The 14,539-nt window shown below is 47.6% G+C and overlaps 22 non-coding genes and 1 pseudogene across 22 annotated transcripts; all 23 read left to right on the top strand.

Moving 5' to 3' along the window:
- The first annotated feature begins 317 nt into the window (after positions 1–317).
- Positions 318–436, top strand: LOC140997195 (5S ribosomal RNA). The gene has a single exon (XR_012179151.1). It is a non-coding gene; the product is annotated as a 5S ribosomal RNA (ribosomal RNA).
- A 506-nt stretch (positions 437–942) lies between these two features.
- Positions 943–1,061, top strand: LOC140996841 (5S ribosomal RNA). Its single transcript, XR_012178843.1, has one exon. It is a non-coding gene; the product is annotated as a 5S ribosomal RNA (ribosomal RNA).
- Positions 1,062–1,567: 506 nt separating this feature from the next.
- On the top strand, positions 1,568–1,686 carry LOC140996924 (5S ribosomal RNA). Its single transcript, XR_012178895.1, has one exon. It is a non-coding gene; the product is annotated as a 5S ribosomal RNA (ribosomal RNA).
- Positions 1,687–2,192: 506 nt separating this feature from the next.
- On the top strand, positions 2,193–2,311 carry LOC140997193 (5S ribosomal RNA). The gene has a single exon (XR_012179149.1). It is a non-coding gene; the product is annotated as a 5S ribosomal RNA (ribosomal RNA).
- A 506-nt stretch (positions 2,312–2,817) lies between these two features.
- LOC140997192 (5S ribosomal RNA) lies at positions 2,818–2,936 on the top strand. The gene has a single exon (XR_012179148.1). It is a non-coding gene; the product is annotated as a 5S ribosomal RNA (ribosomal RNA).
- A 506-nt stretch (positions 2,937–3,442) lies between these two features.
- LOC140997191 (5S ribosomal RNA) lies at positions 3,443–3,561 on the top strand. Its single transcript, XR_012179147.1, has one exon. It is a non-coding gene; the product is annotated as a 5S ribosomal RNA (ribosomal RNA).
- A 506-nt stretch (positions 3,562–4,067) lies between these two features.
- Positions 4,068–4,186, top strand: LOC140997393 (5S ribosomal RNA). The gene has a single exon (XR_012179337.1). It is a non-coding gene; the product is annotated as a 5S ribosomal RNA (ribosomal RNA).
- A 506-nt stretch (positions 4,187–4,692) lies between these two features.
- On the top strand, positions 4,693–4,811 carry LOC140996870 (5S ribosomal RNA). Its single transcript, XR_012178866.1, has one exon. It is a non-coding gene; the product is annotated as a 5S ribosomal RNA (ribosomal RNA).
- A 506-nt stretch (positions 4,812–5,317) lies between these two features.
- LOC140996869 (5S ribosomal RNA) lies at positions 5,318–5,436 on the top strand. Its single transcript, XR_012178865.1, has one exon. It is a non-coding gene; the product is annotated as a 5S ribosomal RNA (ribosomal RNA).
- Positions 5,437–5,942: 506 nt separating this feature from the next.
- Positions 5,943–6,061, top strand: LOC140996868 (5S ribosomal RNA). The gene has a single exon (XR_012178864.1). It is a non-coding gene; the product is annotated as a 5S ribosomal RNA (ribosomal RNA).
- A 506-nt stretch (positions 6,062–6,567) lies between these two features.
- Positions 6,568–6,686, top strand: LOC140997190 (5S ribosomal RNA). Its single transcript, XR_012179146.1, has one exon. It is a non-coding gene; the product is annotated as a 5S ribosomal RNA (ribosomal RNA).
- Positions 6,687–7,192: 506 nt separating this feature from the next.
- LOC140997189 (5S ribosomal RNA) lies at positions 7,193–7,311 on the top strand. Its single transcript, XR_012179145.1, has one exon. It is a non-coding gene; the product is annotated as a 5S ribosomal RNA (ribosomal RNA).
- A 506-nt stretch (positions 7,312–7,817) lies between these two features.
- Positions 7,818–7,936, top strand: LOC140997188 (5S ribosomal RNA). Its single transcript, XR_012179144.1, has one exon. It is a non-coding gene; the product is annotated as a 5S ribosomal RNA (ribosomal RNA).
- Positions 7,937–8,442: 506 nt separating this feature from the next.
- On the top strand, positions 8,443–8,571 carry LOC140996859 (5S ribosomal RNA; annotated as a pseudogene).
- Positions 8,572–9,077: 506 nt separating this feature from the next.
- Positions 9,078–9,196, top strand: LOC140996862 (5S ribosomal RNA). The gene has a single exon (XR_012178859.1). It is a non-coding gene; the product is annotated as a 5S ribosomal RNA (ribosomal RNA).
- A 506-nt stretch (positions 9,197–9,702) lies between these two features.
- Positions 9,703–9,821, top strand: LOC140997306 (5S ribosomal RNA). The gene has a single exon (XR_012179255.1). It is a non-coding gene; the product is annotated as a 5S ribosomal RNA (ribosomal RNA).
- A 506-nt stretch (positions 9,822–10,327) lies between these two features.
- Positions 10,328–10,446, top strand: LOC140997187 (5S ribosomal RNA). Its single transcript, XR_012179143.1, has one exon. It is a non-coding gene; the product is annotated as a 5S ribosomal RNA (ribosomal RNA).
- Positions 10,447–10,952: 506 nt separating this feature from the next.
- On the top strand, positions 10,953–11,071 carry LOC140997309 (5S ribosomal RNA). Its single transcript, XR_012179258.1, has one exon. It is a non-coding gene; the product is annotated as a 5S ribosomal RNA (ribosomal RNA).
- Positions 11,072–11,577: 506 nt separating this feature from the next.
- LOC140997186 (5S ribosomal RNA) lies at positions 11,578–11,696 on the top strand. Its single transcript, XR_012179142.1, has one exon. It is a non-coding gene; the product is annotated as a 5S ribosomal RNA (ribosomal RNA).
- A 506-nt stretch (positions 11,697–12,202) lies between these two features.
- On the top strand, positions 12,203–12,321 carry LOC140997185 (5S ribosomal RNA). The gene has a single exon (XR_012179141.1). It is a non-coding gene; the product is annotated as a 5S ribosomal RNA (ribosomal RNA).
- A 506-nt stretch (positions 12,322–12,827) lies between these two features.
- Positions 12,828–12,946, top strand: LOC140997184 (5S ribosomal RNA). The gene has a single exon (XR_012179140.1). It is a non-coding gene; the product is annotated as a 5S ribosomal RNA (ribosomal RNA).
- A 506-nt stretch (positions 12,947–13,452) lies between these two features.
- On the top strand, positions 13,453–13,571 carry LOC140997181 (5S ribosomal RNA). Its single transcript, XR_012179138.1, has one exon. It is a non-coding gene; the product is annotated as a 5S ribosomal RNA (ribosomal RNA).
- A 505-nt stretch (positions 13,572–14,076) lies between these two features.
- Positions 14,077–14,195, top strand: LOC140997180 (5S ribosomal RNA). The gene has a single exon (XR_012179137.1). It is a non-coding gene; the product is annotated as a 5S ribosomal RNA (ribosomal RNA).
- The last annotated feature ends 344 nt before the right edge of the window (positions 14,196–14,539 follow it).

Here is a 14,539-nt window from a genome sequence, read left to right as displayed (position 1 = left end):
CCATTTCAGAGGGAAATATGGTACATTTTCCTCCTCTAAACATGTAATTATTTGATCCAATCGAATGCATCAATGAAAACACTGCTGAGACAATGATGTGTCAGTGCTTACCAATCCACTGACAGCTGTTTTCCATACAGCCAAAGCCTGGGAAATGTGAAAACAGGTGACGGCAGAGCTTGCTATGAAGGCTCATTTTTCATCCTGGTAACAGGATTTGCTTTATTTCTGGACGTACCCTACCTGCACTCCAAGGCAAAACAATGAAACGCCATCTGAGGGCATCTTTAAAAGGCCTTTTTCGGGGTGCACGTGTGGCTTACGGCCATACCACTCTGAACACGCCCGATCTCGTCCGATCTCGGAAGCTAAGCAGGGTCGGGCCTGGTTAGTACTTGGATGGGAGACCGCCTGGGAATACCAGGTGCTGTAAGCTTTTTGACTTCTCTCTACAGACACCAGGCGGCGCTGCAGCTTCTTCAGTGGAGACAGAGGGTTGAAAAAAACCAGCAGCCTGTCTCTGCTTTTCCGATCATGCAGGCTGTCTGTTAAGGTGGAGCAATGTAAATGGCTAGTCCTTCGCTTCCTGTCTCCACTTCATGCTGTTTTATGCTACTGCTTCATTCCATTTCAGAGGGAAATATGGAACATTTTCCTCCTCTAAACATGTAATTATTTGATCCAATCAAATGCATCAATGAAAACACTGCTGAGACAATGATGTGTCAGTGCTTACCAATCCACTGACAGCTGTTTTCCATACAGCCAAAGCCTGGGAAATGTGAAAACAGGTGACGGCAGAGCTTGCTATGAAGGCTCATTTTTCATCCTGGTAACAGGATTTGCTTTATTTCTGGACGTACCCTACCTGCACTCCAAGGCAAAACAATGAAACGCCATCTGAGGGCATCTTTAAAAGGCCTTTTTCGGGGTGCACGTGTGGCTTACGGCCATACCACTCTGAACACGCCCGATCTCGTCCGATCTCGGAAGCTAAGCAGGGTCGGGCCTGGTTAGTACTTGGATTGGAGACCGCCTGGGAATACCAGGTGCTGTAAGCTTTTTGACTTCTCTCTACAGACACCAGGCGGCGCTGCAGCTTCTTCAGTGGAGACAGAGGGTTGAAAAAAACCAGCAGCCTGTCTCTGCTTTTCCGATCATGCAGGCTGTCTGTTAAGGTGGAGCAATGTAAATGGCTAGTCCTTCGCTTCCTGTCTCCACTTCATGCTGTTTTATGCTACTGCTTCATTCCATTTCAGAGGGAAATATGGTACATTTTCCTCCTCTAAACATGTAAGTATTTGATCCAATCGAATGCATCAATGAAAACACTGCTGAGACAATGATGTGTCAGTGCTTACCAATCCACTGACAGCTGTTTTCCATACAGCCAAAGCCTGGGAAATGTGAAAACAGGTGACGGCAGAGCTTGCTATGAAGGCTCATTTTTCATCCTGGTAACAGGATATGCTTTATTTCTGGACGTACCCTACCTGCACTCCAAGGCAAAACAATGAAACGCCATCTGAGGGCATCTTTAAAAGGCCTTTTTCGGGGTGCACGTGTGGCTTACGGCCATACCACTCTGAACACGCCCGATCTCGTCCGATCTCGGAAGCTAAGCAGGGTTGGGCCTGGTTAGTACTTGGATGGGAGACCGCCTGGGAATACCAGGTGCTGTAAGCTTTTTGACTTCTCTCTACAGACACCAGGCGGCGCTGCAGCTTCTTCAGTGGAGACAGAGGGTTGAAAAAAACCAGCAGCCTGTCTCTGCTTTTCCGATCATGCAGGCTGTCTGTTAAGGTGGAGCAATGTAAATGGCTAGTCCTTCGCTTCCTGTCTCCACTTCATGCTGTTTTATGCTACTGCTTCATTCCATTTCAGAGGGAAATATGGTACATTTTCCTCCTCTAAACATGTAATTATTTGATCCAATCGAATGCATCAATGAAAACACTGCTGAGACAATGATGTGTCAGTGCTTACCAATCCACTGACAGCTGTTTTCCATACAGCCAAAGCCTGGGAAATGTGAAAACAGGTGACGGCAGAGCTTGCTATGAAGGCTCATTTTTCATCCTGGTAACAGGATTTGCTTTATTTCTGGACGTACCCTACCTGCACTCCAAGGCAAAACAATGAAACGCCATCTGAGGGCATCTTCAAAAGGCCTTTTTCGGGGTGCACGTGTGGCTTACGGCCATACCACTCTGAACACGCCCGATCTCGTCCGATCTCGGAAGCTAAGCAGGGTCGGGCCTGGTTAGTACTTGGATGGGAGACCGCCTGGGAATACCAGGTGCTGTAAGCTTTTTGACTTCTCTCTACAGACACCAGGCGGCGCTGCAGCTTCTTCAGTGGAGACAGAGGGTTGAAAAAAACCAGCAGCCTGTCTCTGCTTTTTCGATCATGCAGGCTGTCTGTTAAGGTGGAGCAATGTAAATGGCTAGTCCTTCGCTTCCTGTCTCCACTTCATGCTGTTTTATGCTACTGCTTCATTCCATTTCAGAGGGAAATATGGTACATTTTCCTCCTCTAAACATGTAATTATTTGATCCAATCGAATGCATCAATGAAAACACTGCTGAGACAATGATGTGTCAGTGCTTACCAATCCACTGACAGCTGTTTTCCATACAGCCAAAGCCTGGGAAATGTGAAAACAGGTGACGGCAGAGCTTGCTATGAAGGCTCATTTTTCATCCTGGTAACAGGATTTGCTTTATTTCTGGACGTACCCTACCTGCACTCCAAGGCAAAACAATGAAACGCCATCTGAGGGCATCTTCAAAAGGCCTTTTTCGGGGTGCACGTGTGGCTTACGGCCATACCACTCTGAACACGCCCGATCTCGTCCGATCTCGGAAGCTAAGCAGGGTCGGGCCTGGTTAGTACTTGGATGGGAGACCGCCTGGGAATACCAGGTGCTGTAAGCTTTTTGACTTCTCTCTACAGACACCAGGCGGCGCTGCAGCTTCTTCAGTGGAGACAGAGGGTTGAAAAAAACCAGCGGCCTGTCTCTGCTTTTCCGATCATGCAGGCTGTCTGTTAAGGTGGAGCAATGTAAATGGCTAGTCCTTCGCTTCCTGTCTCCACTTCATGCTGTTTTATGCTACTGCTTCATTCCATTTCAGAGGGAAATATGGTACATTTTCCTCCTCTAAACATGTAATTATTTGATCCAATCGAATGCATCAATGAAAACACTGCTGAGACAATGATGTGTCAGTGCTTACCAATCCACTGACAGCTGTTTTCCATACAGCCAAAGCCTGGGAAATGTGAAAACAGGTGACGGCAGAGCTTGCTATGAAGGCTCATTTTTCATCCTGGTAACAGGATTTGCTTTATTTCTGGACGTACCCTACCTGCACTTCAAGGCAAAACAATGAAACGCCATCTGAGGGCATCTTTAAAAGGCCTTTTTCGGGGTGCACGTGTGGCTTACGGCCATACCACTCTGAACACGCCCGATCTCGTCCGATCTCGGAAGCTAAGCAGGGTCGGGCCTGGTTAGTACTTGGATGGGAGACCGCCTGGGAATACCAGGTGCTGTAAGCTTTTTGACTTCTCTCTACAGACACCAGGCGGCGCTGCAGCTTCTTCAGTGGAGACAGAGGGTTGAAAAAAACCAGCAGCCTGTCTCTGCTTTTCCGATCATGCAGGCTGTCTGTTAAGGTGGAGCAATGTAAATGGCTAGTCCTTCGCTTCCTGTCTCCACTTCATGCTGTTTTATGCTACTGCTTCATTCCATTTCAGAGGGAAATATGGTACATTTTCCTCCTCTAAACATGTAATTATTTGATCCAATCGAATGCATCAATGAAAACACTGCTGAGACAATGATGTGTCAGTGCTTACCAATCCACTGATAGCTGTTTTCCATACAGCCAAAGCCTGGGAAATGTGAAAACAGGTGACGGCAGAGCTTGCTATGAAGGCTCATTTTTCATCCTGGTAACAGGATTTGCTTTATTTCTGGACGTACCCTACCTGCACTCCAAGGCAAAACAATGAAACGCCATCTGAGGGCATCTTCAAAAGGCCTTTTTCGGGGTACACGTGTGGCTTACGGCCATACCACTCTGAACACGCCCGATCTCGTAAGATCTCGGAAGCTAAGCAGGGTCGGGCCTGGTTAGTACTTGGATGGGAGACCGCCTGGGAATACCAGGTGCTGTAAGCTTTTTGACTTCTCTCTACAGACACCAGGCGGCGCTGCAGCTTCTTCAGTGGAGACAGAGGGTTGAAAAAAACCAGCAGCCTGTCTCTGCTTTTCCGATCATGCAGGCTGTCTGTTAAGGTGGAGCAATGTAAATGGCTAGTCCTTCGCTTCCTGTCTCCACTTCATGCTGTTTTATGCTACTGCTTCATTCCATTTCAGAGGGAAATATGGTACATTTTCCTCCTCTAAACATGTAATTATTTGATCCAATCGAATGCATCAATGAAAACACTGCTGAGACAATGATGTGTCAGTGCTTACCAATCCACTGACAGCTGTTTTCCATACAGCCAAAGCCTGGGAAATGTGAAAACAGGTGACGGCAGAGCTTGCTATGAAGGCTCATATTTCATCCTGGTAACAGGATTTGCTTTATTTCTGGACGTACCCTACCTGCACTCCAAGGCAAAACAATGAAACGCCATCTGAGGGCATCTTTAAAAGGCCTTTTTCGGGGTGCACGTGTGGCTTACGGCCATACCACTCTGAACACGCCAGATCTCGTCCGATCTCGGAAGCTAAGCAGGGTCGGGCCTGGTTAGTACTTGGATTGGAGACCGCCTGGGAATACCAGGTGCTGTAAGCTTTTTGACTTCTCTCTACAGACACCAGGCGGCGCTGCAGCTTCTTCAGTGGAGACAGAGGGTTGAAAAAAACCAGCAGCCTGTCTCTGCTTTTCCGATCATGCAGGCTGTCTGTTAAGGTGGAGCAATGTAAATGGCTAGTCCTTCGCTTCCTGTCTCCACTTCATGCTGTTTTATGCTACTGCTTCATTCCATTTCAGAGGGAAATATGGTACATTTTCCTCCTCTAAACATGTAATTATTTGATCCAATCGAATGCATCAATGAAAACACTGCTGAGACAATGATTTGTCAGTGCTTACCAATCCACTGACAGCTGTTTTCCATACAGCCAAAGCCTGGGAAATGTGAAAACAGGTGACGGCAGAGCTTGCTATGAAGGCTCATATTTCATCCTGGTAACAGGATTTGCTTTATTTCTGGACGTACCCTACCTGCACTCCAAGGCAAAACAATGAAACGCCATCTGAGGGCATCTTTAAAAGGCCTTTTTCGGGGTGCACGTGTGGCTTACGGCCATACCACTCTGAACACGCCAGATCTCGTCCGATCTCGGAAGCTAAGCAGGGTCGGGCCTGGTTAGTACTTGGATTGGAGACCGCCTGGGAATACCAGGTGCTGTAAGCTTTTTGACTTCTCTCTACAGACACCAGGCGGCGCTGCAGCTTCTTCAGTGGAGACAGAGGGTTGAAAAAAACCAGCAGCCTGTCTCTGCTTTTCCGATCATGCAGGCTGTCTGTTAAGGTGGAGCAATGTAAATGGCTAGTCCTTCGCTTCCTGTCTCCACTTCATGCTGTTTTATGCTACTGCTTCATTCCATTTCAGAGGGAAATATGGTACATTTTCCTCCTCTAAACATGTAATTATTTGATCCAATCGAATGCATCAATGAAAACACTGCTGAGACAATGATGTGTCAGTGCTTACCAATCCACTGACAGCTGTTTTCCATACAGCCAAAGCCTGGGAAATGTGAAAACAGGTGACGGCAGAGCTTGCTATGAAGGCTCATTTTTCATCCTGGTAACAGGATTTGCTTTATTTCTGGACGTACCCTACCTGCACTCCAAGGCAAAACAATGAAACGCCATCTGAGGGCATCTTCAAAAGGCCTTTTTCGGGGTGCACGTGTGGCTTACGGCCATACCACTCTGAACACGCCAGATCTCGTCCGATCTCGGAAGCTAAGCAGGGTCGGGCCTGGTTAGTACTTGGATTGGAGACCGCCTGGGAATACCAGGTGCTGTAAGCTTTTTGACTTCTCTCTACAGACACCAGGCGGCGCTGCAGCTTCTTCAGTGGAGACAGAGGGTTGAAAAAAACCAGCAGCCTGTCTCTGCTTTTCCGATCATGCAGGCTGTCTGTTAAGGTGGAGCAATGTAAATGGCTAGTCCTTCGCTTCCTGTCTCCACTTCATGCTGTTTTATGTTACTGCTTCATTCCATTTCAGAGGGAAATATGGTACATTTTCCTCCTCTAAACATGTAATTATTTGATCCAATCGAATGCATCAATGAAAACACTGCTGAGACAATGATGTGTCAGTGCTTACCAATCCACTGACAGCTGTTTTCCATACAGCCAAAGCCTGGGAAATGTGAAAACAGGTGACGGCAGAGCTTGCTATGAAGGCTCATTTTTCATCCTGGTAACAGGATTTGCTTTATTTCTGGACGTACCCTACCTGCACTTCAAGGCAAAACAATGAAACGCCATCTGAGGGCATCTTTAAAAGGCCTTTTTCGGGGTGCACGTGTGGCTTACGGCCATACCACTCTGAACACGCCCGATCTCGTCCGATCTCGGAAGCTAAGCAGGGTCGGGCCTGGTTAGTACTTGGATGGGAGACCGCCTGGGAATACCAGGTGCTGTAAGCTTTTTGACTTCTCTCTACAGACACCAGGCGGCGCTGCAGCTTCTTCAGTGGAGACAGAGGGTTGAAAAAAACCAGCAGCCTGTCTCTGCTTTTCCGATCATGCAGGCTGTCTGTTAAGGTGGAGCAATGTAAATGGCTAGTCCTTCGCTTCCTGTCTCCACTTCATGCTGTTTTATGCTACTGCTTCATTCCATTTCAGAGGGAAATATGGAACATTTTCCTCCTCTAAACATGTAATTATTTGATCCAATCGAATGCATCAATGAAAACACTGCTGAGACAATGATGTGTCAGTGCTTACCAATCCACTGACAGCTGTTTTCCATACAGCCAAAGCCTGGGAAATGTGAAAACAGGTGACGGCAGAGCTTGCTATGAAGGCTCATTTTTCATCCTGGTAACAGGATTTGCCTTATTTCTGGACGTACCCTACCTGCACTCCAAGGCAAAACAATGAAACGCCATCTGAGGGCATCTTTAAAAGGCCTTTTTCGGGGTGCACGTGTGGCTTACGGCCATACCACTCTGAACACGCCCGATCTCGTCCGATCTCGGAAGCTAAGCAGGGTCGGGCCTGGTTAGTACTTGGATGGGAGACCGCCTGGGAATACCAGGTGCTGTAAGCTTTTTGACTTCTCTCTACAGACACCAGGCGGCGCTGCAGCTTCTTCAGTGGAGACAGAGGGTTGAAAAAAACCAGCAGCCTGTCTCTGCTTTTCCGATCATGCAGGCTGTCTGTTAAGGTGGAGCAATGTAAATGGCTAGTCCTTCGCTTCCTGTCTCCACTTCATGCTGTTTTATGCTACTGCTTCATTCCATTTCAGAGGGAAATATGGAACATTTTCCTCCTCTAAACATGTAATTATTTGATCCAATCGAATGCATCAATGAAAACACTGCTGAGACAATGATGTGTCAGTGCTTACCAATCCACTGACAGCTGTTTTCCATACAGCCAAAGCCTGGGAAATGTGAAAACAGGTGACGGCAGAGCTTGCTATGAAGGCTCATTTTTCATCCTGGTAACAGGATTTGCTTTATTTCTGGACGTACCCTACCTGCACTCCAAGGCAAAACAATGAAACGCCATCTGAGGGCATCTTTAAAAGGCCTTTTTCGGGGTGCACGTGTGGCTTACGGCCATACCACTCTGAACACGCCCGATCTCGTCCGATCTCGGAAGCTAAGCAGGGTCGGGCCTGGTTAGTACTTGGATGGGAGACCGCCTGGGAATACCAGGTGCTGTAAGCTTTTTGACTTCTCTCTACAGACACCAGGCGGCGCTGCAGCTTCTTCAGTGGAGACAGAGGGTTGAAAAAAACCAGCAGCCTGTCTCTGCTTTTCCGATCATGCAGGCTGTCTGTTAAGGTGGAGCAATGTAAATGGCTAGTCCTTCGCTTCCTGTCTCCACTTCATGCTGTTTTATGCTACTGCTTCATTCCATTTCAGAGGGAAATATGGTACATTTTCCTCCTCTAAACATGTAATTATTTGATCCAATCGAATGCATCAATGAAAACACTGCTGAGACAATGATGTGTCAGTGCTTACCAATCCACTGACAGCTGTTTTCCATACAGCCAAAGCCTGGGAAATGTGAAAACAGGTGACGGCAGAGCTTGCTATGAAGGCTCATTTTTCATCCTGGTAACAGGATTTGCTTTATTTCTGGACGTACCCTACCTGCACTCCAAGGCAAAACAATGAAACGCCATCTGAGGGCATCTTTAAAAGGCCTTTTTCGGGGTGCACGTGTGGCTTACGGCCATACCACTCTGAACACGCCCGATCACGCCCGATCTCGTCCGATCTCGGAAGCTAAGCAGGGTCGGGCCTGGTTAGTACTTGGATGGGAGACCGCCTGGGAATACCAGGTGCTGTAAGCTTTTTGACTTCTCTCTACAGACACCAGGCGGCGCTGCAGCTTCTTCAGTGGAGACAGAGGGTTGAAAAAAACCAGCAGCCTGTCTCTGCTTTTCCGATCATGCAGGCTGTCTGTTAAGGTGGAGCAATGTAAATGGCTAGTCCTTCGCTTCCTGTCTCCACTTCATGCTGTTTTATGCTACTGCTTCATTCCATTTCAGAGGGAAATATGGTACATTTTCCTCCTCTAAACATGTAATTATTTGATCCAATCGAATGCATCAATGAAAACACTGCTGAGACAATGATGTGTCAGTGCTTACCAATCCACTGACAGCTGTTTTCCATACAGCCAAAGCCTGGGAAATGTGAAAACAGGTGACGGCAGAGCTTGCTATGAAGGCTCATTTTTCATCCTGGTAACAGGATTTGCTTTATTTCTGGACGTACCCTACCTGCACTCCAAGGCAAAACAATGAAACGCCATCTGAGGGCATCTTCAAAAGGCCTTTTTCGGGGTGCACGTGTGGCTTACGGCCATACCACTCTGAACACGCCCGACCTCGTCCGATCTCGGAAGCTAAGCAGGGTCGGGCCTGGTTAGTACTTGGATGTGAGACCGCCTGGGAATACCAGGTGCTGTAAGCTTTTTGACTTCTCTCTACAGACACCAGGCGGCGCTGCAGCTTCTTCAGTGGAGACAGAGGGTTGAAAAAAAACAGCAGCCTGTCTCTGCTTTTCCGATCATGCAGGCTGTCTGTTAAGGTGGAGCAATGTAAATGGCTAGTCCTTCGCTTCCTGTCTCCACTTCCTGCTGTTTTATGCTACTGCTTCATTCCATTTCAGAGGGAAATATGGTACATTTTCCTCCTCTAAACATGTAATTATTTGATCCAATCGAATGCATCAATGAAAACACTGCTGAGACAATGATGTGTCAGTGCTTACCAATCCACTGACAGCTGTATTCCATACAGCCAAAGCCTGGGAAATGTGAAAACAGGTGACGGCAGAGCTTGCTATGAAGGCTCATTTTTCATCCTGGTAACAGGATTTGCCTTATTTCTGGACGTACCCTACCTGCACTCCAAGGCAAAACAATGAAACGCCATCTGAGGGCATCTTTAAAAGGCCTTTTTCGGGGTGCACGTGTGGCTTACGGCCATACCACTCTGAACACGCCCGATCTCGTCAGATCTCGGAAGCTAAGCAGGGTCGGGCCTGGTTAGTACTTGGATGGGAGACCGCCTGGGAATACCAGGTGCTGTAAGCTTTTTGACTTCTCTCTACAGACACCAGGCGGCGCTGCAGCTTCTTCAGTGGAGACAGAGGGTTGAAAAAAACCAGCAGCCTGTCTCTGCTTTTCCGATCATGCAGGCTGTCTGTTAAGGTGGAGCAATGTAAATGGCTAGTCCTTCGCTTCCTGTCTCCACTTCATGCTGTTTTATGCTACTGCTTCATTCCATTTCAGAGGGAAATATGGAACATTTTCCTCCTCTAAACATGTAATTATTTGATCCAATCGAATGCATCAATGAAAACACTGCTGAGACAATGATGTGTCAGTGCTTACCAATCCACTGACAGCTGTTTTCCATACAGCCAAAGCCTGGGAAATGTGAAAACAGGTGACGGCAGAGCTTGCTATGAAGGCTCATTTTTCATCCTGGTAACAGGATTTGCTTTATTTCTGGACGTACCCTACCTGCACTCCAAGGCAAAACAATGAAACGCCATCTGAGGGCATCTTTAAAAGGCCTTTTTCGGGGTGCACGTGTGGCTTACGGCCATACCACTCTGAACACGCCCGATCTCGTCCGATCTCGGAAGCTAAGCAGGGTCGGGCCTGGTTAGTACTTGGATGGGAGACCGCCTGGGAATACCAGGTGCTGTAAGCTTTTTGACTTCTCTCTACAGACACCAGGCGGCGCTACAGCTTCTTCAGTGGAGACAGAGGGTTGAAAAAAACCAGCAGCCTGTCTCTGCTTTTCCGATCATGCAGGCTGTCTGTTAAGGTGGAGCAATGTAAATGGCTAGTCCTTCGCTTCCTGTCTCCACTTCATGCTGTTTTATGCTACTGCTTCATTCCATTTCAGAGGGAAATATGGTACATTTTCCTCCTCTAAACATGTAATTATTTGATCCAATCGAATGCATCAATGAAAACACTGCTGAGACAATGATGTGTCAGTGCTTACCAATCCACTGACAGCTGTTTTCCATACAGCCAAAGCCTGGGAAATGTGAAAACAGGTGACGGCAGAGCTTGCTATGAAGGCTCATTTTTCATCCTGGTAACAGGATTTGCTTTATTTCTGGACGTACCCTACCTGCACTCCAAGGCAAAACAATGAAACGCCATCTGAGGGCATCTTTAAAAGGCCTTTTTCGGGGTGCACGTGTGGCTTACGGCCATACCACTCTGAACACGCCCGATCTCGTCCGATCTCGGAAGCTAAGCAGGGTCGGGCCTGGTTAGTACTTGGATGGGAGACCGCCTGGGAACACCAGGTGCTGTAAGCTTTTTGACTTCTCTCTACAGACACCAGGCGGCGCTGCAGCTTCTTCAGTGGAGACAGAGGGTTGAAAAAAACCAGCAGCCTGTCTCTGCTTTTCCGATCATGCAGGCTGTCTGTTAAGGTGGAGCAATGTAAATGGCTAGTCCTTCGCTTCCTGTCTCCACTTCATGCTGTTTTATGCTACTGCTTCATTCCATTTCAGAGGGAAATATGGTACATTTTCCTCCTCTAAACATGTAATTATTTGATGCAATCGAATGCATCAATGAAAACACTGCTGAGACAATGATGTGTCAGTGCTTACCAATCCACTGACAGCTGTTTTCCATACAGCCAAAGCCTGGGAAATGTGAAAACAGGTGACGGCAGAGCTTGCTATGAAGGCTCATTTTTCATCCTGGTAACAGGATTTGCTTTATTTCTGGACGTACCCTACCTGCACTCCAAGGCAAAACAATGAAACGCCATCTGAGGGCATCTTCAAAAGGCCTTTTTCGGGGTGCACGTGTGGCTTACGGCCATACCACTCTGAACACGCCCGATCTCGTCCGATCTCGGAAGCTAAGCAGGGTCGGGCCTGGTTAGTACTTGGATGGGAGACCGCCTGGGAATACCAGGTGCTGTAAGCTTTTTGACTTCTCTCTACAGACACCAGGCAGCGCTGCAGCTTCTTCAGTGGGGACAGAGGGTTGAAAAAAACCAGCAGCCTGTCTCTGCTTTTCCGATCATGCAGGCTGTCTGTTAAGGTGGAGCAATGTAAATGGCTAGTCCTTCGCTTCCTGTCTCCACTTCATGCTGTTTTATGCTACTGCTTCATTCCATTTCCGAGGGAAATATGGTACATTTTCCTCCTCTAAACATGTAATTATTTGATCCAATTGAATGCATCAATGAAAACACTGCTGAGACAATGATGTGTCAGTGCTTACCAATCCACTGACAGCTGTTTTCCATACAGCCAAAGCCTGGGAAATGTGAAAACAGGTGACGGCAGAGCTTGCTATGAAGGCTCATTTTTCATCCTGGTAACAGGATTTGCTTTATTTCTGGACGTACCCTACCTGCACTCCAAGGCAAAACAATGAAACGCCATCTGAGGGCATCTTCAAAAGGCCTTTTTCGGGGTGCACGTGTGGCTTACGGCCATACCACTCTGAACACGCCCGATCTCGTCCGATCTCGGAAGCTAAGCAGGGTCGGGCCTGGTTAGTACTTGGATGGGAGACCGCCTGGGAATACCAGGTGCTGTAAGCTTTTTGACTTCTCTCTACAGACACCAGGCGGCGCTGCAGCTTCTTCAGTGGAGACAGAGGGTTGAAAAAAACCAGCAGCCTGTCTCTGCTTTTCCGATCATGCAGGCTGTCTGTTAAGGTGGAGCAATGTAAATGGCTAGTCCTTCGCTTCCTGTCTCCACTTCATGCTGTTTTATGCTACTGCTTCATTCCATTTCAGAGGGAAATATGGTACATTTTCCTCCTCTAAACATGTAATTATTTGATCCAATCGAATGCATCAATGAAAACACTGCTGAGACAATGATGTGTCAGTGCTTACCAATCCACTGACAGCTGTTTTCCATACAGCCAAAGCCTGGGAAATGTGAAAACAGGTGACGGCAGAGCTTGCTATGAAGGCTCATTTTTCATCCTGGTAACAGGATTTGCTTTATTTCTGGACGTACCCTACCTGCACTCCAAGGCAAAACAATGAAACGCCATCTGAGGGCATCTTCAAAAGGCCTTTTTCGGGGTGCACGTGTGGCTTACGGCCATACCACTCTGAACACGCCCGATCTCGTCCGATCTCGGAAGCTAAGCAGGGTCGGGCCTGGTTAGTACTTGGATGGGAGACCGCCTGGGAATACCAGGTGCTGTAAGCTTTTTGACTTCTCTCTACAGACACCAGGCGGCGCTGCAGCTTCTTCAGTGGAGACAGAGGGTTGAAAAAAACCAGCAGCCTGTCTCTGCTTTTCCGATCATGCAGGCTGTCTGTTAAGGTGGAGCAATGTAAATGGCTAGTCCTTCGCTTCCTGTCTCCACTTCATGCTGTTTTATGCTACTGCTTCATTCCATTTCAGAGGGAAATATGGTACATTTTCCTCCTCTAAACATGTAATTATTTGATCCAATCGAATGCATCAATGAAAACACTGCTGAGACAATGATGTGTCAGTGCTTACCAATCCACTGACAGCTGTTTTCCATACAGCCAAAGCCTGGGAAATGTGAAAACAGCTGACGGCAGAGCTTGCTATGAAGGCTCATTTTTCATCCTGGTAACAGGATTTGCTTTATTTCTGGACGTACCCTACCTGCACTCCAAGGCAAAACAATGAAACGCCATCTGAGGGCATCTTCAAAAGGCCTTTTTCGGGGTGCACGTGTGGCTTACGGCCATACCACTCTGAACACGCCCGATCTCGTCCGATCTCGGAAGCTAAGCAGGGTCGGGCCTGGTTAGTACTTGGATGGGAGACCGCCTGGGAATACCAGGTGCTGTAAGCTTTTTGACTTCTCTCTACAGACACCAGGCGGCGCTGCAGCTTCTTCAGTGGAGACAGAGGGTTGAAAAAAACCAGCAGCCTGTCTCTGCTTTTCCGATCATGCAGGCTGTCTGTTAAGGTGGAGCAATGTAAATGGCTAGTCCTTCGCTTCCTGTCTCCACTTCATGCTTTTTTATGCTACTGCTTCATCCATTTCAGAGGGAAATATGGTACATTTTCCTCCTCTAAACATGTAATTATTTGATCCAATCGAATGCATCAATGAAAACACTGCTGAGACAATGATGTGTCAGTGCTTACCAATCCACTGACAGCTGTTTTCCATACAGCCAAAGCCTGGGAAATGTGAAAACAGGTGACGGCAGAGCTTGCTATGAAGGCTCATTTTTCATCCTGGTAACAGGATTTGCTTTATTTCTGGACGTACCCTACCTGCACTCCAAGGCAAAACAATGAAACGCCATCTGAGGGCATCTTCAAAAGGCCTTTTTCGGGGTGCACGTGTGGCTTACGGCCATACCACTCTGAACACGCCCGATCTCGTCCGATCTCGGAAGCTAAGCAGGGTCGGGCCTGGTTAGTACTTGGATGGGAGACCGCCTGGGAATACCAGGTGCTGTAAGCTTTTTGACTTCTCTCTACAGACACCAGGCGGCGCTGCAGCTTCTTCAGTGGAGACAGAGGGTTGAAAAAAACCAGCAGCCTGTCTCTGCTTTTCCGATCATGCAGGCTGTCTGTTAAGGTGGAGCAATGTAAATGGCTAGTCCTTCGCTTCCTGTCTCCACTTCATGCTGTTTTATGCTACTGCTTCATTCCATTTCAGAGGGAAATATGGTACATTTTCCTCCTCTAAACATGTAATTATTTGATCCAATCGAATGCATCAATGAAAACACTGCTGAGACAATGATGTGTCAGTGCTTACCAATCCACTGACAGCTGTTTTCCATACAGCCAAAGCCTGGGAAA

Source organism: Pagrus major, chromosome 5, assembly GCF_040436345.1.
Source record: "Pagrus major chromosome 5, Pma_NU_1.0".
NCBI lineage: Eukaryota > Metazoa > Chordata > Actinopteri > Spariformes > Sparidae > Pagrus > Pagrus major.
Note: the sequence above shows the minus strand (reverse complement) of the source record. Positions and strands in the feature narration are given on the sequence as shown.